This window comes from Talpa occidentalis, unplaced genomic scaffold (assembly GCF_014898055.3).
Source record: "Talpa occidentalis isolate TD23 unplaced genomic scaffold, MPIMG_talOcc4v2.1 talOcc4.14, whole genome shotgun sequence".
NCBI classification, from domain to species: Eukaryota; Metazoa; Chordata; class Mammalia; order Eulipotyphla; family Talpidae; genus Talpa; species Talpa occidentalis.
The window spans coordinates 72,982,754-73,003,107 of NW_023601433.1; the positions used below are offsets into that span (position 1 = coordinate 72,982,754).

The 20,354-nt window shown below is 44.4% G+C and overlaps 1 long non-coding RNA gene across 3 annotated transcripts in view; it reads left to right on the forward strand.

Annotated features, from left to right (window-relative positions):
- Positions 1 to 1,394: 1,394 nt before the first annotated feature.
- Positions 1,395 to 20,354, forward strand: part of LOC129145791 (uncharacterized) — a 34,061-nt gene continuing 15,101 nt past the window's right edge. For 2 of the 3 annotated variants that reach the window (XR_008551849.1, XR_008551851.1), the window contains exons 1-3: positions 1,395 to 1,528; positions 15,138 to 15,199; positions 18,073 to 18,148. This is a non-coding gene — a long non-coding RNA (uncharacterized LOC129145791). Of the gene's footprint in view, positions 1,529 to 14,912; positions 14,953 to 15,137; positions 15,200 to 18,072; positions 18,149 to 20,354 lie in introns of those variants that run through there. The other variant, XR_008551850.1, reaches the window with a different exon arrangement.

A 20,354-nucleotide genomic window follows, 5' to 3' on the forward strand; every position in this document is an offset into this window, starting at 1 on the left:
GTCTGGGTCTCAGCCTCTTAGAACCTGGGTTTTCTCTTCTATAAAATGGAGATAATACTGTGATTTAAAGTATAAGGCTAGTATGGAGATTAAAGGTGGAGATACACAGAAAGCATCTACAACAGTCTCTGGCTTGGAAGATATAAGATAATGATCTCGATTGTACTGGAAGTCAGAGAAATGATTGGATTCTTCAGCCTTTGCATGCCAGTGAGCTGCTCTCCTGGGACATGAGTCAGTGCCTGTCCTGTGCCAATGTGCAGGAGCTTTATGTGACTATGGACACCCATTTCTTAAAGACTTACCTCCCACAGGATGGGGGAGACTGCAGTACTCACAGGGGAGGTAGTCCAGGAACTACAGGGAGTAGTTGAAGGCATGAGATGTGTCCATGTCACTGTGAACATATAACTACTAAAGGACTCACTGTACTCACTGCCCCAGATTTATTATTTATTTTTTAAAAGATTTATTTCATTTATTTATGCATAGAAGAGTTGGGGTGTAGGCCAGAGGTGTGGGGGTGAGAGGATTCACCAGAGACAGAGTGGGGAGCAGAACAGGCAGATCTACTGAAATACACTGCTGAACCCAAAGGGGAGCAGCAGGTGAGACAGGAGAGGTCTGCTGTGCTATGTGGGTCACCTCCATGGCCAGGATGGAACTAGTGCTGCAGTGGCTGGTGATAGATTCATAGTGCTGAGACTTAACCCCTTGCGCTACCAGGGAGGCCCTACTGCTCCAAATTTAAAGAACATATTTTGTTACATTTGGCTACACATTTGTATAACAAAACAAAGATTTTTAAATTTTATGTGAGAGAAAACTAGGTTTGATAAGGGGAGATGTGTGTGCTAGGATATCTACCTGCTTACTGTAAGAACTACAGAAAAATCTCAGGTCTACTTGCTGCTCTTAGTTCAAAACCCAATTTCTCTGCATTTAGAGATAATTAACAAAGAACTAGATCTGGAATTCTTTGTTTATTGATCAGGGCTCTTAGTGACAAATGCCAGGAATCTAAATGAAACTATCTTTATCTAGATAGGGAACATATTGGTTTATATGAAAAAAAAAAAGGCTAAAAGCTCTGAGTAGGGCTGATTATAGGTGCTCAGATGATGTCAGGATATTTATCTTTTCATCTTCAGGCTCAGCTTATCCTCTTCAGAAATGACTCCTTACTTGAGACAAAACTCCTCTCTGTGAGAGTAAGATGGCCATCACAGCTGCAATTCCATTTGAATTATTTGACCCCATTTCCGAGGGGTTTCTTTTCTGAGAATTGCTGCAAAACATCACAGGACAGCAGTGCTCACGCCTAAACTCGTCAGAGTGACCAGCTCTCATTGGCTGCCTGGGGTCCTGTGCACGTCACCAAGACAATCATTGTGACCTGGAAGAGCAGGACTCATCTCTGGGGTCAGGGAGAAGTACCAGTGCAAGTAGAGTCCCACGGGCTGGGAATGGAGGAACAGTGTATTCCTAAAAGGATATGAGCACTCTGTTTCCAGAAGACAGGTGTTGGGTAAGCAAGAATAACTGATGTTTACCTTTTTCAGGACACAGTTTACAATTTTCCTGCTCCCTTGCCTGACAGTGTCTGAATTACCAACATTATGATTTTCATCCACAACAAGGATTTAAAGAGTAACCAAAGGAGAGCTTTCTTTGCACCAACAACTATAGAGAAGAATCCAGAGGAATTAGACTAAAATCTTAGCCCAAAGAGATGTGGATGGGAGAAGGATGTCATCCAAAAGCCTTGGCACCAATCACAATGAAGCCATCTCATCTGAGTTCAAGGTCAACTTGGCTTGTAGATGAAACTTCAGGTTTCTCGTCTGGTTGCTCAAGAAGAATCAGGAGTTCCTTTTGGGAGATATCCAGGAAGGCTTCCTGGAGTTGGTGCTGGTTGAACTGGGCTTTGTAGTGTAAGGTGGGATTAACATAGACCAAGAAGGCAGCAGGAGAGAAGAATGTTAATCTTGGGGTAGACAATCTAGAAAGGAATAGAGCAGAAGGCTCATCCCCTCCTCTATTTCCTTTCATCTATGATTGTGGTTAACCCATTGGACACCTCTGTGTAAATTAGTAAAAGGCTTATCCACTGTAGAGAATCAATTCCTGTTGGTTCTATATACCATTTTGAAGTAGAAAGTGAATTGGATTTCAACGCTTTCTTGGCCAACTGACTAAGCATCTTTGAACAATGACTGGGATTGCTGTCCCCAACTTCTTCTGTGTCTCCTTTCTTTCCTCTCTCCCCTTCTCCTCACCCCTCTCAGACCCTTATGCATGGCCTGCCAAATCTGATCTCTTACATATTTGATGGTGCAGTTTCCTCTCTGCATTCTCCTGGACTATCCCAGGAGTCTGCCATTGCAAAAAAGCACCTAACCTCATTTTCCTCTAAGAGCCCCCACCTTTGAGACTGTCAGAGGGTCCAACTGCTGAGCTAATCCATCTCCAATTCCTCCCTGGTTGAAGGGCTTTAACTCATAGGCCCAGGCCCCCCTTTTGACAGACTTGATTTGGCTCCCTGCACATCTGGGCCGCCCATCTGGCCCCTACACATCGTCTGTGCGGGTTGCTTTATGGATATAATAAATATTACTTCCTTAATATGATTTTGCTGAGGTTCCCAGTGACTCACTCAAGCAAATCTTCCATTTAACACATGACTTTCTCTTCAGAGGGAGCAGAGAAAATATTGTTATTGGAAGAGGCACAGTCATGAGGGGGTGGGGAAGAGCATGTCCACCTAACCTCAAAGTTTGCTGCTACCCTCAGGGCTGGCCCTGGCAAGAGCTCAATATCCCAAGGAATGTAGTCTAAAATTTCAAGAAACATTTCAGCCTTGTCCACTGAGGGCAGCAACAGAAGGACTTCAAAGGTCACATGAATTCCGGTGCCATCTTATGTCTTACCTGAACTGTTTGGGTATGAAATGGGGCAAAGACCTTATTATTCACTTGGCTGGGTGCAGGACCACCTACAGTGAGTTTGTCAGAGGCTTGAAAATAGCCCTTACTTTCAACAGAATATTTAAAAATTACAATATGAACATAGACTTTGGTTTTCTGACACTGAAAGTGTGAATGAATGGCATTGTTAGACTGGGAAGTGGCATGCAGTGACACCTACCATCTGGGCTGGGTATGGCAACCCAGCTCCACCTATTTTATTACTTCTGTGGGGCAGAAAACACACATGAGGCAAGTATCAGATATTTACCAAATCCTCACAGCTTTTTAAAAATCATGTTTATTGAGATATTTTATTCCTGTACTAAATTTTTTTAGTTGTACAATTTGACATGCAGTTAGACAAAATGGATACAGTAGTGTAACTAACAACACTGTCAAGATACATTTTTCACTTTCTCCCAAATTCATTCATACCATGTTGCAGTCAATCCACTACCTCTAGTCTCAGCTTATAGTAATGACTGGTTCAATTTCTGTATAACAGTTTTATGTTTTCCAGAATGTTATAGAATGGAATCATATAGTATATGTTTAGCTTCCTTCATTTTACAAAGTACTTTTGTGATTTTTTCCACATTGCTTAATGTGTCAATAGTTCATTCCTTTTTATTGTTGATTAGTATTTCATTGTATGAATACATCATAGCTTGTTTCTTTATTCTAATATCACAATACTCTTCATGGTGGTAGACAGAAAAGATAGAATAGTAGATAGATAGTAGATAGAGAGAGATAGACAGACACACAGAGGTTTACTTTTTAAGGAGAACACTGAAGTTTAAGGGTTTAGCCATCATCAGCTCAAAAGGGGCTGTTACAGACCTGATCCCAAATTCTGGGGCTAATTATTTTATTACCTACCCTCTAGTCCTTTTTTAACTGAAGACTTCAATTTATCAAGAGTATGCAGCCTCCAAAATCTTTCTATCCTCCTTCTCCCTTTTCACTAAATTCTTGATAAAGAAATAGGGAAAGGCCAGGACTGGGAAGGGTCTGTCTTCAGGTGTCTGAAGACTGCTGAGGACGTGAGCCATTGCTTTCTGTGTCCAGGTCAGGCTGCAGGAACCCTAAGATCCCTTCTTTCTTGAATTTCTCATTAGAGGTGAAGTACACTGTGGCTCCCATCCCCATGTCTTCCCCGCAGAGCTGTATAAGGATAAAAAAGTTCTTTTCCCTTGGGCTTCACTGCACAAATAGGTTTTTCTTTATGGAATAGAAGACATGCCCTCAGTTAACTGGGAACTTGGAGGTTGTTGGGAATCCATTCACAGACCCTGCGTTTCTCCCACACATGCCTCCACCTGGCAGATAAACTACACATCAATGTTCTGTGCATTAATTCTTCCAAGACATTTACATTGGCTGGGGGCCATATTTCATGGCCAGAGAATGGCTCCATTCCTGTCTTATCACAACCACCTGGACTTGTCAGCATGGTTAATGCCCTACTAAGCCCCCTCGCCAGCACTGCTCACCTCCCCTCAACACTCTGCTGAGCTGGCTCTCGGATCTTGTTCATCTTGCCATCAGAGAGCCCTGGTGGTCCAGGACCAGCTAAACAAGAGGCTGCCCTATATCTCTCCTGTCTCCCACCATTTTCCCAAGCCTTGTGAGAGGCTGGAGCTTGCCCTTTTTATCTGGCCACTGGTCTCACTTAGATATTTTTGTATTATGATCACATCCAAAAGGGGAACCTGAAACTCAAGGAGAGGGTGTGGATTGCCCAGGGAACCACAGCAACCAGATAGCAAGTTGACCCTGGTTCATATTGTCCTCTGTTCAGGCAGCCTCACCACACAGTGCTGAATCCTACAGGAACCCATGGAGAGACTATACTTAGACCCATTTTGCAGATGAAGACACTTGCTCAAAGAGGTTAAGACACAGCTGGTACTGGGTGGAGCTGGTATAATACCTGGGAATGTGGTCCCAGTTTGTATGTGCTCAGCTTGGATGGTCAGCATATGCAAGGGATTCTGCTAGGCCCTGCACCAAAGAGGAACTGGTAACTTGCCCTTAGGAGGCTACCATACAGTTGAGTTTGAATGCAGGGAAGGCCAGGCTAATCAAGCACCACAGGAACAATGCCTGGAATGAACAGAACCTCATTTCATTTGAAATTTGACTTCCTGTCTCTGTGTTCTTTGGACCCTGAACTTTCCTCTCTCTTCCCCAGCCTTTTTATGTTTCTGTGTATTGGTTTCCCACTGCTTATCCTACAGCAGGAGTTTAATAATGGCTTTATTAATAAATCAAGGGGAGAATAACAGCATTGGAAAAAAGAATGAAAGGAAGATCGAATGGACATGGGAGGCATGGAGGAAGAAATGAGGGTGGAAGCTGTTTCTTATCTCATGGGTGTTTTGGAAGAGACCAACCACTCCAGTCTTGCCAGAAGTCCCTGGGAGTGTGATTATGGGCTGGGCTTAACTGGGTGTGCATCTAGAAGGATAGGCAGGGTTGGGAGACTTTGTTCAAGGCTAGTCCTGGGGTCTTAGCGCACCTCTGCACCTGCCCTGGCTTTTGGCTTCTACATTTGTCAAAATCAAAAGTTCATCCAGGACTCTGGCTTCCCAGGCCTGCTGTGAGGTTCCCAGGGGGAAAATGGATGTTTTTGGAAAAAAACGGTCACGTTTAATCAGCCAGTATGGAAACCAAAGACTCCTGTTCATATCCAGAAGACATCCTGGGGGCTCTGGATCTCTCATCCCCTGGACCTTGCAGACAATAACTGCAAACTCCAAATGTTTGGATATCAGTCGGTGTCAGAGCACCTTGTAGTTTGTCTAACGTTCCCGCAAAACAGAGCCCAGATGAGGTGGGGGGAGAGAGCCCCCATCTGGGGCTTCAGGAGAGCTGGTTCTGTTTCAGAATTCTTAGACTTCCTGTGAGGTCCCTCACAAGATATTCTCTCGCACAAGCTCTTCTTTCCCTTTGTGCTCAGAAAGGTACTCAGCCCCCTTGCGGGCCTTCTGCTGTCCCCCGGCCTCATCTTCCACCCCGTTCCTCTTCACTGCTGAAACTCTGCCAATTCCCCTCTGCTCCTCGCTCTTCGAGTTTGATCCCACATCATGGTCTTTGCACTTGCAGGTTCCTCCTCCTGGGATGTCCTTCCCCCGAACTTCAAAGGGTCACCCCACTTCCTTCAGGCCCTGCTCCAGTGTCACCATCCTTGACCACGTACGAAAGAGGCTTATAGCCCGACCTTAAACTTTCTGGCTTGCGTGTTCATTGTTTACCTCTGTCCCCCAAGAAGACAAGGATCACATCTTCCTCCTTCACAGCTGTGCCTCCAAGACCTAGAAGAATTGACACTTGATTAACTATATGGTGAATTAATTAATTGAGGTTCCTGACTTTTTTGGCCTCAGATGACTCCTCTACAAAATCAGGAAGGGAAACTTGAATCTTTGAAGGGGTCCCCACACTTTCTCCTCTGTCACCCTTAAGGGCAGGGAAGGGGCCTTGGGTGGCCCAGAGTCTCCTGACGAATGAGGCTGATCCCAGAAAGGCGGCTATTATTGATCTGAGCAGGTTGTCAGTGAAGGGGAAGTTGTAATTGCTGCTGTAGTTTCATTGTAACCACCAGCCCCGAAGGGAAATTAAACTTTGCAGCTAATGGGGCTATATGATCCTTCAACCTTTGATGTATTGAATCCAGCGTGGTCCCTGGAATACTGAGTGGCTGCTCAGAGCATCATTTTTAAGCAGAAGCTGCCTCAAAGCTGATATTCTTTTTTTTCAGCCTGAGGAGGGGTTGGAGCTGGAAGATTCCTGTGTTCTTACATTCCATCAGTTTCCCTAAGAGGCTCAGAATGTCTCAAAGAATCAAATCATGAGATGTTTGAACTTGAAGGGACCTCAGGGCATAAAACCCCACCTCCAGCCTTACACCCTGGAATCCACCCCCTGCCCAGGAGCCAGACAGGCTTCCACAGGCCTGGGGTACCCACATCATGTTGCTGTTTAAAAACCACCAGTGCAGTCCCTCCGTCTAGAATGTCACTACTTAGAGTGGACCAGCTTTGACTGCCCTGGGAGCTGGTTAGAAATGCAGACTCTGAGGCCCCAGGCCTGCTGACTCGGGAATCTGATTCCATTGCACAGCAAAATTTGAGATGCAGTGGTACACAGGATAAATTATAAGCTAACTTTCCCGGCTTATAGGCAATTTTGATCTGAAGAGGTTGCGTGATATTAAGAATCTAGGGTCTGGACTTAGGCAAATTTTGGATGAAATCCCTACCTAGCCACTTACTAGCTCTGTGGTTTTGTGAAATCTCCTTCCTTGCTTTGAACCTCATGGGGTTGTGAACATCAAAGAAATTTTTACATGCAAAGTGCTTGGAAAAGTTTATGGTACATAGAAAACACTTAACAAATAGCAATTTCCTTCTGTTCCTACCAAAAGCCTGGGTACAGACGTATGATTCATACTAAAGTGAAAATGACTGATATAGTCAACTGACAGTCAACATGTTAATGATTCTTACACAGGTCCTTTCATTGTTTGTTTTAGAGGAGGAATAAGACTCGGAAAGGTGAAATAAATGGTTGCAAAGGAGTAGAGAGGGGATTTACACAGAAGACTGATTCTAGAGAGTAAGCTGGTAAATTCAATAATGCATGTTTGATTTAATTTTTTAACCACTTACCTGGCAGGTAGATTGCATATGGTAAAATAGAGGACAATAGAGAGGAAGTGGCATCTAAGATCCCCAGAACATAGATTGTAGGGCTCTAGGTCCCCTAACTTCAGGTTATCTATTCAACCAGAAATTGTTGAGTATCTATGTTGCACTAGGCACTGTTCTAGATCCCAGGGAATGCTGCAGTGGTTAAGCTGACTTTCTGAAGCTGAAAGAGCAGGGCTCTCTCCCACACACTGCAAGCATGTAGTGAGTCTCACTGTCAAGTGAACTGATGGCTTGGAGAACTCTTCCTCTCCTCCCATCTTCTATGCTGCTGACCCTGCCCCCACCAGCCTTCCCCTGTTTCCCCTCACCCTTCCACACACCTCAGCCCAGTCCCAGCACACCCATCTCCTGGGCTTGCATCCAAGCTGAATAGGAGATGGGGTATATTTTATCCCGGCACCATTTCTCATCCCGTCAAGGACTTACAGGAAATTACCATTTCTCCCCAGTCAGCTTTCTCTCCTTGTCATATCTCTTGGGAGATGAACTGCAGTGGGTTTCCCATGGAAACCCCAGTGACTGGACTGGGATTCTGAATTCTCTGGGGCTGGTGTCTGCCACTGTGTCAGGTCCTGGGGATGGCGATGCAGGCAAGATTGAGACAGAGACCAGGTTGGCCGCACACTCACTGGGTCAGGAAACAGGGTCACTGGGTTTGCATTCCTGCTCTGCCATGCTCTTTTTCTTGTGAACTTGGACAAGTCCCATCATCAACTAGGGTCTCTATAACCTCACTGTGAACTAGTGTTTATCTGCTAAGTACATTGCACACAAGATGATATTAGGTCCCAATTTACAATATTCTGAGTTAAGATATATAAGCATCTTTAACAGACACATGCTTTATAGATAATCCTGCTGCAGAAGCTCAGGCAAGGGAGCAAGCATGTGGACTGCAAGGATTCAGGAAGTCTCATGGAGGAGAGGGAAACTGAGCTGCTCCCCAATTCCTCTCACACATGCAGATTACTTTTGAGGATCTACAGCATGCCAGGCATTGTGCACTGGACACTCTGCATGCCACCACATCCTCCTCAGAGAGGCATCTCAGCCCTGGGATTAGGGATAGTCCCAGGTAAAGCCCCAGTTAGCATTTATAAGGAGGTGACTTTCTGGGGGGTAAGTTTCCTACATCAGTCTGCTTACAGTTAAAGTAATCTAATGGTATTGTTGCTGCTATAATAAATCACCACAAACAGTGGCTTAAAACAACATGCATTGATTTTCTCAGAGTTGAGGAGGTCAGGAGTCTCAGATTGAGGTGTCAGCGGGGTTGTTTCCCTTTGAAGGTTGCAAAAGAAACCTCATCTCCTGGGCTTTTGCAGCTTCAAGAGGCACCTGCATTCCTTGGCTCCCAGCTCCCAGCACTTCCCTTGTGTGACATCACTCTCTGCTACTATCATCACATCTTCTATATTCACTCTGCACCTCCTACCTTCTTCTCCCAAAGACCCTTGTGATGACAGGATAATCTCCCCATGTCAAGATCTTTAACTTAATCCCATCTGCAAAGCCCTTTTTACCACTTAAGGTAGTTTGTTCACTGGCTCTGGGGCTAGGACTAGCCATCTTTAGTCACTACCCAGTTGTTACCATACCAGTACTTGACAGAGGTGCTTCCCTGGAAACAGAGACCAAGAAAGGGAAGCGATTGCCGTGAGATCAGTCATCATGCATGACCAGACTGGGGTTTTCATGTAGCACTTCCCTGCTTCCAGGACTCAGAAATGTCACTCTGGAGAGGTTTTGAAGTGTGGTAGGTTTGATAGCTGGAGGACACCATGGGTAAAAGCAAGAGGGAGGACTCCAGGAGAGTAAAGCCATTTTTTTCTTGTTTATGAACATCTTCTTAGTGCTTAGTATAGTGCCTGGCACATACTAGGTGTTTAATAAACATTTGATGAATGTATCAGCCAAAAGAAGAATGCATGAGGTGTTTTATCAAAGGAAGTCTTGGATGGATGGAGTAGAGTCAGGATGTTGGATTGTGAAGGGCCTTAAATGCCAGATTAAAGAGGTTAAAAGTCACTGTGAAGGCAGCTGAGTACCACTGGTGATATCTGATCGTATTTCGACGAGAAGAGTCTGGAGCTGTTATGCAAGGAGGACTAGAGGAAGAGAGTCTGGCTCATTGGAGCAATTCTGAAAACTCTTTGCCAAACCTGCAAACTCTTGAAATCACCAAGAAAGTAAAACCAAGGAGAACTAGTATGAGACATGCAATTATATTGTAAAAAAGAGCTATAACTTAATCACTGATTGGACTAACCGTAGCTATAAGGATGGAGTACCTACTACAGACTGTAAACTGGATGAGGTTCTTTTTAATTTAGACTCTCATCAATGCTCACAAAATCCTATTAAAAATGTCCATTTTGTGGATCATGCAACAGAAACTGAAAGGTGAGGCAAGTCATCAATATGGGTGAACTAGGAGGTGGCGGAACTGGCATTTAAGCTATTGTCCTTCCACAGTCAAGATGGCATTGACCTCTGTCACATTGTGTCTCTGAGTATACACTGAGGGTGGTAGGTAAGGACACATAATAGACAAAATTATTGCATGCTGAGCATATAGAAGATGTATGATGAACTTGGAATGATGACATATGGGGTGGTAGGGATGGTGGGATGCTTAATGTGGCCTTACTGGGTTTGAGAAACCCAGGAAGGTCCACCCAAATGACCACCCCAAGTTGGGAATTTGGGTCTGGAACCTGAGAGAGGAGTTGTAGATAAAGAGACAATTTTGGAAGTTAGAGCTGACACTGTTGGTGGCCCTACCCAGTAGTGCCTTACCCTTATAGAACTGGCGGGGCTGAATTTCAGGAGTCTACAGGCATTGCTGTTGGCTGGTGTCTGCTCCACATACAAGCAAGCTGGAAATGCCTGAGAAGTCACAAGTTCCAGGGGCAACACTCAACCAATGATTGGAGGGAGTTGGATAAATGGTCCCTGCCTCCTGACTCCTCAAGTGGGGTTACTTGGAAGAGCATGTTCTACACTCTTCCCATCACTCTCTGGTGGGATAAGGCTCTAGATGCCCTCAGTGGTACCTTGTTTGGTTTTGTACCTTTGATGAGGTATCTACCTTTTTTTCTCTATTTAACTTCTGCATGCCCCTTCCCACTATTTAATAGAAGACCAGATAAACCATTTACACTAGAAATTTCAACTCAGAGTCTCTGCTTATGGGGAAATAAAACTAAAGTGGGGGTCCTTCCAACAGAAGGGAACCATGAATCTTGGGGATGGAGGCAGGAGAGGAGCAAGTGGAGAAGTCAGAATCACCTATTGGGATATTGGGTACACTTAACATGTGGAATTAAGAAGGGAACTCAGAGGTAAGGAGGAAATAGGAAAGGATAGTTTAGGGAACCCAGGAAGGGGAGAAGCTTAGATGTGTTTTCAGTAGAAGCAAGGGCACCCAAGAAATTAAGGATAAGAACAAGAATGGGTTCTTAGATGTAGTAATTTTATTGTCAATGATATTTTGCTGAGCGGTTGTTGCATATGAGGTAAGAACTAAATTTCCAGAAATCATAATTTTCAACAAATATTTATTAAGCACATTTAGTGTGTGGTACATTTGCATGTTTATATGATCGGGTCTTTGTGTATTCCTAGAAGTTAGGGCATGATTTTATGAATGAGGGAGCCATCGGTGAGCCTAGCCTTGGTGGCTAGGATGACAAATGGGATGATGAGCAGTAGAAGATAGGGGCCATGTGATGGAGACTGAGGGAGATGGACTGTAGAGTTATTTGGACATCTGGATTGTGTAAATTCTGAAAATCCCTAGTTGTATAATCCTGTGCTCATTATTTAACTTCAACATACCTCAGTTTCTTTATCTTTAGATAAGGACTTAATTATTATACATAAAACATTTAAAACAATGCCTAGTAAATGACAAGGGTTTAATAAATTCGCATTTGTTATTTTTATTAATGTTAATATCAATACCACTATGCCTCTTTCTACCTATGTATACATGATTGTTGATTTACTTAGCAGCTAAAAATAAGCATCATCTCCAGATTACAGATAACTAAGAAACTTGCTCAAAATCACAGACTGAAGAAAAGGAACATGTATTTGAAGACATCTTTACCTGATTTGAAAGCTTATTTTCTTCCATTGCATTATGCTTGGGAAGTTTTCCTATGTCAAATGTGACTTGTAAGAGTTTGAAGGAAGAAATTGAAGATGGAAGAGAATAGGAGGGGAGCCTATATGCCTCCTGTTGTAGGGAGTAGAGTGTGAGCAAGACTATGTTACAGATTTACCCGGTACCTTATCATTCGGATAGTAAAGACTGGAAGAGAAGGTGAATTTTGCATTTTGATAGCAAAATGCAATAGATTCTTACATTGTTGGTAAGAATCTTCCTATCCAGCGATATTTGTGGCCCAGAAAAAAATAGGTTTCATGTTTTAAAGCTCTGAGTACAGTAGAAAAGAAAGGTGGGAGGGAGTTGTTAGGGAATAGTGAAATCTGGCATAGTTATGATAGACTTCATGAAAATAATGGAGAGAAAAAATTATGAAGGACCACACAAGGACCAATGGAGAGATTCAGCTTGCCTTTGGAGTGGGTTTGATGTATCCTGCTCTTAGGTCAAGAGTTACAAGTCTTACTAGCTTGAAGATCAAGGAAGACCACCAAAGAAAACATAGCATGGTAGAAGCATTAGGGACTTGAGTCAGACAATCAGACTCTGAAGCCAGATTCTGTAAAATCCTGCCTAGGTGACCTGTGACCAGTTAATTCCTTTCTGTGAGCCTTAGATTTCTTGTCTATAAAATTGTGTTAATAGTACACTTATTATAGAGTGCTTGAGAAGATTAAATGAAATCACATTTAAAAGTGTACTTAGAATGTGAAAATGCCAGTAGTAGATATTAACAATGATACAGTCACTATTTAGGAATTCACCAGTACCTACAGCAAGCTAAACTGAAGTCTCTCTCTTCACCTTGATTTCCCTCCTGAGGAGAGTGACAGAGTTGGTGCTATTTTTTGCACATCTGTCTTTCCTGGACTTGGACTAAGTCTGGCCTAAGTCTTGGAAAGAATGGTCTGCTGGAAGATTGATTGATGATGGTCTGCCTTACTTCAAATATGGCCTAGTGTTCCAGACCTTGGGGACTCGGGGAACCTAAGAGGAAGCCAAAGTCAACCATCTTGAGGGATAGTCTTACCTTAGATGGAATTCCATGTAAGAGCTGAGACCATAGGGTGTGGCTCCATGGGAGACTGAAGCTTTGGTATAAGTCATTCAGCAATGGGATTATGATCCTCTGAGGAGAAAAGTCGACACCAAGCTCTTACTTATTTCCTTTTTATTTGTCAATTATTGGAACAACCATTCACTGTATATTACTACAAGGAAGTAATGCAAGGACCAGCTTTAGGGCAGCAACGCCCCCTCGACAGAGCTGTCCGTGGTGCTGAATTCTTTGCTTTCGTGTTCTCACATGGTAGATGGGAATCCATCTATGGCTCTGGTTGATGGCCTCTACCCCTGAGAAATTCTCCTAATTTCACCTTTCCATGATACAACTGGCAAGTTATAACACATGTCCTATATGTTTAAGAATAACTTTCAACCATCTAACAGACCGGAACCTTGTCTAATCTCGTATTCCAAAAACTCCTGTAATAAGCTCTACTGGAAAATGAATGCGCAGTTTGAATCCCAGACTTGGCTCCAACTTTTTATTCCAGATTCCACAGTAGATTCACCTATTCTCTACCATAACATGTCTTCAGACTTCATGCCATCTTTAATGACACTATTTTCTGTGCAAAAGAGAAGCATAAGGTAGCATACAGACCTGGATTAAATCATGGTTTCAATATTGACCAAATGTGTGTCCTGTACAAATTTTTAAATCTCTTTGAGCTTCAGAATCCTAATCTGTACAAGTAGATAAGGCAGTTGATGAGATAAGCAAGATAGCTATGTATGGGATATTTAGGAAGACCAGATCCTATATGTGCTCTTCAGTCAGGGACAACAAATGTTATAAGTAGGGCTCTTTCAAGCCAAACTCTTCCTCAAAAATACTCATCAATTGTTTCTCCTTATTCACTTGTCAATTTGGGTAAATCACAGACTCTCTGTGTTCCTGTTCCCTCTTCTGAAAATTGGAAATGAGGGTGGTGAAAATTCCTTCTCTTCATAATTTATAGGATTTTGCAGAGGGTGAAATTTGTGGGGAAAATGGGAGTGATATGTAAGGGCCTGAGTTTTACTTGAAGTTTATTGTGTTTCATCCGTCATGGGCCAGCAAAGTTTTATTTTCTACATGAATCTTGCCCATCACCTTCTGTCAAGTTTTTAGTGCTACCTTCAACCCCCAATAAACCCTTCCTCCATGCTCACTACATGCTTATTTTTGTAATAATTTGTCTTGTCATAATCTGACCCCCTACAAACTAGACCATGTGATTCTTGAGGATGGGATCCATGTTGTAGTCATTTCTAGATTCCCAAGGAACATGTTCAGTCCTTATTCATTTAGTCAAATAATATTTACTTATATTTAAACATTTAGTCAAATAAATACATATTTGATTAAAATCAAATAAGCATGCTGAACTGAATCCTGCCTTAGCAGCCAGGATGACTTGGATCTACTCTCATTCTGCCTCACAGCTCTTTCTGAGAGCTCAGTTTTGCTATCTGAAGGATATTGGGTTGGATGAATTGTGAGGGTACTTCCAGTTTTCTAAATTTATCACTTATTCAATGAGTGCATATCGAGCACCTAAGGTATGCCAAGTAGTGTGAAGTCTGATGAAGAGCAAAACATGTCTTGACCTCAAAGAGTCCTTATTCCAGTAGGGCAGAGAGGAGATGGTCAGGCCTGTATAATATCACACACACATGATGCTGTAACAGGGTGGTCCCCAGGAAAAGGGGGAGGTTCCAGATTCCCTGCCCCACTCAGAGAAGGGTGGAGCTGAGCAGGGAGGAGGAGAAGCTGGGGAGGAGACTGGAGAAGGAAGCAAGAAGGAAGAGAGCAAGGAGGTGGCCCAGGGAGCAGAGGGACATGTGAAGAAGCAGCACTTGCTTCTTGGCCTTGAACTGGTCCCAGGGATTGGGGGACATGAAAGGAGACACTTGAAGCAAATATGGGTGAGAGACCGATGGGGAGGTTAACAATGGCAGCTTTTATCTTGATTTTGATTTTGCTCTTTTCCTTCCAGACTTGTCTGACCCCTTCTGCCCCTTTCCTATGGGAACCCGCCAGAAGGTACCTTAGACTGTGGCAGGCTTTTGGGCCTCAGCAGTCCTGTTTTGGGCCAACCCTGTTTGCTGGGTGTTTCCCCATGAGGGGTGATGACTTTGCGTACTTGATTTGGGAGCTCTTCTTTCTGTTCTTTGCCTTGTTTTCTCTTTATTGCACACAAATTATATTCAAGTTCCTTTCCATTAAAGGTCTTATACTCTGGAGTATGTTTTGTCTGGATGTGGCAGATGGCAGAACCTATTTAGAGCAGGTAAGTTTGGGGGTCCTAGGTACCCCTCACCCTGCCCTGTAACAATAAATTCTATGACTATAATTGGTGAGCACAAGTGGCTATTGCAACCCAGGGGAGAGGTACTCAGTCTAAGTTGGTGGAGGATAGAAAGGCTTTCTGGAAGAGGTGTTTTCTAAGATGCTACCTAAGAAAGGAATAAGAATTGAACACTACAGATGTTAAGAGAAATGTATAAAGAGTTCTCAGTGAAAAAAGAAGCTCTTGGAGAGTCCTGGACATATAAGGGGCAATCTATATATATTATATGTAAGGTCACAAGTTGAAGCATGGTGTGTGTGTGTGTATGTGTGTGTGTGTGACTGTGTGTGCCTGCGGGGAGATGCAAAAGGCAAGGTTAAAACTGTAGGCAAAGGCCAGCAGTAAGCACTGAAGTTTTGACCCAGAGAAGTTTTCATCAGAATGACTTGGTCAGATTGTGCTGTGGAGAGCACCCTGATTGCAGTTGTGTGTATCACCCTGGAAGGGACTGAGTCTAGACTCAAGGACCAGAAGGGTAAATGTTGTAAGAATTCAGGTGCAGGGGTTGATGGTTGGGACCAAGATAGTGATAATTGGCTGGAACAAAGTAAGAGACATTTACAAGGTCCTGGGTTCTGACTGGGTGCTGATGGCATGGGGAAAGGAATATTCCCTGGACTGGGGAAACTGCATGAATGGTGGGCAATTTATTGAGGAGAAAGCACAGGGAATGAGAATAGTGGGGGTGGGGGTGCTGCTTTCCACTTTGTGCATAGTGACTGTGGGGCCACAGGGAATCCAAATGAAGATAGCAAAGCCCAGAGCTCCAAAACAGGCCTTGATGGAGGATAAAGATAGCGTTAAGATGCAAATAGCTCTGACTTCCTCTCCTTCCACTCTATTCCCCAAAGGATCTTTTCCTTCCCTGAACTCTTTGAGCTTGTTGGTGCCACACAATTAGGCACTTAATTGCTTTCTAATTGATATGTGCCTTAGCCTGTCTCACCAGATAAATTTGCAAGCTCCTTGAGGGCAGAGGGCTCTTTATAATGCTGCCACTCCCCCCTCCCCCAGCTTTTCCCTGGGCACCACGGGAGCTGGAGAGATGTCTAAATGAAGGCGAGAATGGCTGGTGTGTCAGTCTTTGATGGCTACTTTAAACCTCTGTTTTCTCATCTGTAGAATGGGCAGGTTGCCCTCAATCCTGATCTCTTAGTAAGGTTTCTGGTTTTCTTCATTGCTCAAAATGGTAGAGGGAGAGACAGGGAGGGGAGAAGAAGGAGCTCAGAGATTTCTGAAACACATTCTTGGCCTGGTCCAATGTCAGGGCATTTAAGCAGAAATAGAAATTAACAAAAAAAAAAAAAAAAGAAAAAAGAGGAGATGTGAATTGTTTCTCTCCAGTAGTAGCAGGCGCTCAGCAAAACAAACAAGTCTAGGGGAATGCTTTGGCGATTATACAGACAAACAAATCACTTTTCCAAAGTGCTTCTTGGGGGAATTACGGCTCCTGGAAATGAAACACAAACAGATTATTAAAAAAGAGCTCCCCGTTGGGAGAGAAACAGTATTTACAAGAGAAGATGTGCCTAGCTGGACCTCTAATTGCCGTTCATTATCTCATATTGATTTAATTAGCTGCTGCACTCAGGTCTGAATTGCCTGCTGCCCGCAGCAGGGGACCGGCAGAGAGAGGGGGTTCAGATTGACCGAGCAGGCTCCCGCCATCTCTCACCCTCCTCTTCTCTCTCCCCTGAAACATGGGGGTCAGCTCACGGGGTGCCGTTGCAGTGGCAAAGAGGCAGCCAGCGGCCGGAGGTGGCCAGCACGTCGGAGGTCTAGGCAGGCTGCTCTCTCTCTCATGCGCCTCGACTGGGGTGGCTGCGAGGAGCTAATTAGCTGCAGTAATTAGAGAGAGTGTCTTCATAATGTGGAATTAGAGCGGCTTGGTGAAAGCACGGGGAGATATATGGCCCTGGTTGGCAGTGGGGATGCGGGAGAGGCGACAGGGGAAGAGGATTGGGCCTCCCAGAGTGCCCTCTGGCTCCTGTGGGGTGACTTTCCTACTCCCTTCTCCAGGGTCCCCACTCTCATGTCAGGCTATTCAGCCATTCGTGTCCTCTCCACCCCTCTGTGACCCAGAGGCTCCAAACTGAGCAGAGATTTCCAGATGAAGAACGAAGGTTATTAGCGTTCCTCTCTAGTGGGCGTCTGGGACCAATTGTTTTGAAGATTTGGGATTTATAATTGCAAGTGATTAATGGAGGAGTTGGCAATCAGGCTTAAAAGGTTGCTAATTGCTCTTTTAACATAATTGTGTCCGAGTGAGAGCAATGCGTGTGCAAGCAGGCTTGGCATGCAGAAAGCGTGGTGTGGGGCAAATAGTGTCTGAGGCTTCCTCTTTTCCTCCAGCTGGGCAACAATTCTTGATTGATAGTCTGTAAAGCTCCCAACCCAGTGTGGATGAGACAGGTTCCTGCCCTCAAGGAGCTTACTCTCTGGAGGACTTGAAGAGGCTGAGGTGGAGTTCCTTTATTCATACTATTTGTGCAAAGCTCAATCCTCACTTATTTGAGAACTTCTAGGAGATTACACTGTTGTCTGGAGAGAAGAGGAGGGGATAGCAGTGAACTTGGTAAGAACATAGCCACCGAAATGATGTTTGCAAGTATGGCAGCATTAGAAGAAAAGCAACACGGCTTTGGACAGGCTGAAAAAATAATCCAAATCAGGGAATCAAGTTTCTGTGCTGCTGGGAGAAATCCTTAGGCCTCCTTACTGAGAGTCCAGTAACTATATTTATACACAATTACAGCAGGCCTGGTCATCTAGGCAGAAAGCAGTGATTCCCTCTCTCTCTTTCATCTTATAAGAGACACCCCATCAGACAGAAAAGGAAACTGAGGCTTCTGGAAGTTGGGGCGCCCACAAGACTGCATGAACTGGCAGGTAGGTTTCAGTGTATTCACTTCACATTCTTTGCATCAGACAGACTCAAGGTGGTCATCAGAGTTCAGATGTGAGAACTGCTTAGAGTTATTGCATTAAGGAGTGGTGAGTAGGCTCCAGTTTTCATCTTGCTCAGTGATTTTGCATTTTTTAGTAATGGATGCTTGGAATGCTGCATTGGGAAACATTCTAAATGTTTAGCTGGGGCCCCCCTGGTGGCACAGGCGGTTGAGCTCAGCGCTGTGAAGCTGTCCACAGCCTCTGCAGTGCCAGTTCAATCCCTGCCCACTGTGGAGCAACCCACATGGCGAGCAGACCTCTCCCATCTCGCCTGCTTCTCCCCTCAGCAATGTATTTTGTCAGTCTGCTTGTTCTGTTCCCTGCTCTGTCTCTGGTGAATCCTCTCACCCTCCTGCACATCTGGCCTATACCCCAGTTCTTGTATAAATGAAATAAATCTTAAATAAATAAATAAATAAATAAATAAATAAATAAAGGTTTATCTGATCACCATGGGGAAGAAAAGCAGTCTATGATCAGTTGTAATGTCTGTTTGACTCTGGTAGGGGGTATAGCAGTATGGGTGCCTCAGATTTGCCATCCTCAATAAAATTTGATCTTGTTATCTTTCAGGAATAGAAACAGGGTCTCAAAGAATGGGAGTGACTTGCAAGGTCCTTCCAAGTCACCTGAGCAAGAGGTGATTCACCCACTCTTTTGGGTCTAGTGTAGCAAGGACTATAGGAATCATGGCTTGGGCCTACATATCGAGAGGGATAAGACATGGATAAAGAGTATGTGCAGAGAGTCCAGGAAAATAGTGCAGGGAGGGCATCACAGAGGAATTGGATCTGGGTGGACTGATCTAATTTGGGCAGCTGAAAAGTTGGAGGTGTTACTAGAACTTGGCTGACTCCGCATGGGAGCCGCCTTCATTGGCGGTGTTACTCCCCTGACAGTGGGAGCCGGCAGCAGCGGTGCTCTCCCGCCCTGCCCTGCTGCTCCACCACAAGTCAATTGTGGCAGTTGCTCCTCAGAGCCCAGCAACTGCCCTTTTAATTCCTGGATTGTGGAGTGGACCAATCAGGTTCGAGCTATTAGTTGATTGGTGCTAACTGGTCCAGTCAGACACAGGATTGAAAATGGTCCAATCAGACTTGTGGGTGGGGCACCCTGAAAGAGAATATAAGCCAGGATCCGAGGCAACAGAGAGGGAGACTGTTCCAGCCTCCTAAGAAAGAAGGACAAGAAGCTGAAAGAAGAAAGAAGAAAAGCAGTACCCAGTAGCTGACCTCCGAAGAGGAAAGAGAAGCCAAAGACCTCTGTCAGGGCCTCCAGTCCAGTCTCTCACATCACCTGAAAGGAGCGCCAAAGGCTCCAGTCCTGGTGTCACAAAGCTGTTAACACTTGGTGTCTCTGACACTGCTGCAGAAGGACCAGTAATGACCATTATACTGGCCAGTACTGTCCAGCAATCCTGGCGACCGGTGCTCTGCTTGTAGTTCTGATGGATGTTATCTGGGTGAGACAGCCAGCCACTTGTGGCTGCAGTGAACTCTTTGTTGTCCTGTTTGTAAAATAAATAAACCCCCTAGATGTTGTTCCAGAGACTGAGGTCTCTTGCAATTGTGTGTGCAGGTGAGAACTCACAGATAGTGACCTGTTCTCTTATCAGGCAATGTCCTTTGATTGGCTGTAGCCCACAGGGCCCTACTGTGTGGGTGTTGTATTGCTGTAGTCCTTGGTTTTGGTTTTTGGCCTTGTGGACTTCTGGGGCTTTTTAATGGCGCTCTTGTCTTAGAGCACAGGCAGGTGGGTGGCCGTTCTGGCCTATCCTAGAGTCCCATCCTCCTGCCCTGATCATCCTTGTTTCAGAGGTCTCCCTCCCTCAGAGGTCTCCCTCTGAAACAAGTAGGTCATTTGGGGGCAGAGCAATTACAGAAGCAGAATCATGGCAGAGGAACATGCCCAGAGAATCAGTGGAAGCTCTGAGATAGTGGTGGGAGAAAAAGCTAACAACTCCATCAAGGAAGAGGGTCTTTCATTATTTCTGTTCCCATTAAAATAATCTTGTTGTTGATACACAAAGGATGCTCAGCCAGTGTTAAATTCATCTCCAGCCATCCTTTTTAATACTCATCCACTCTATAAACATTCCGGGTGTGCTTGGCTGGTACCAGAGCTAGACTGAGTAATGGGGATATGT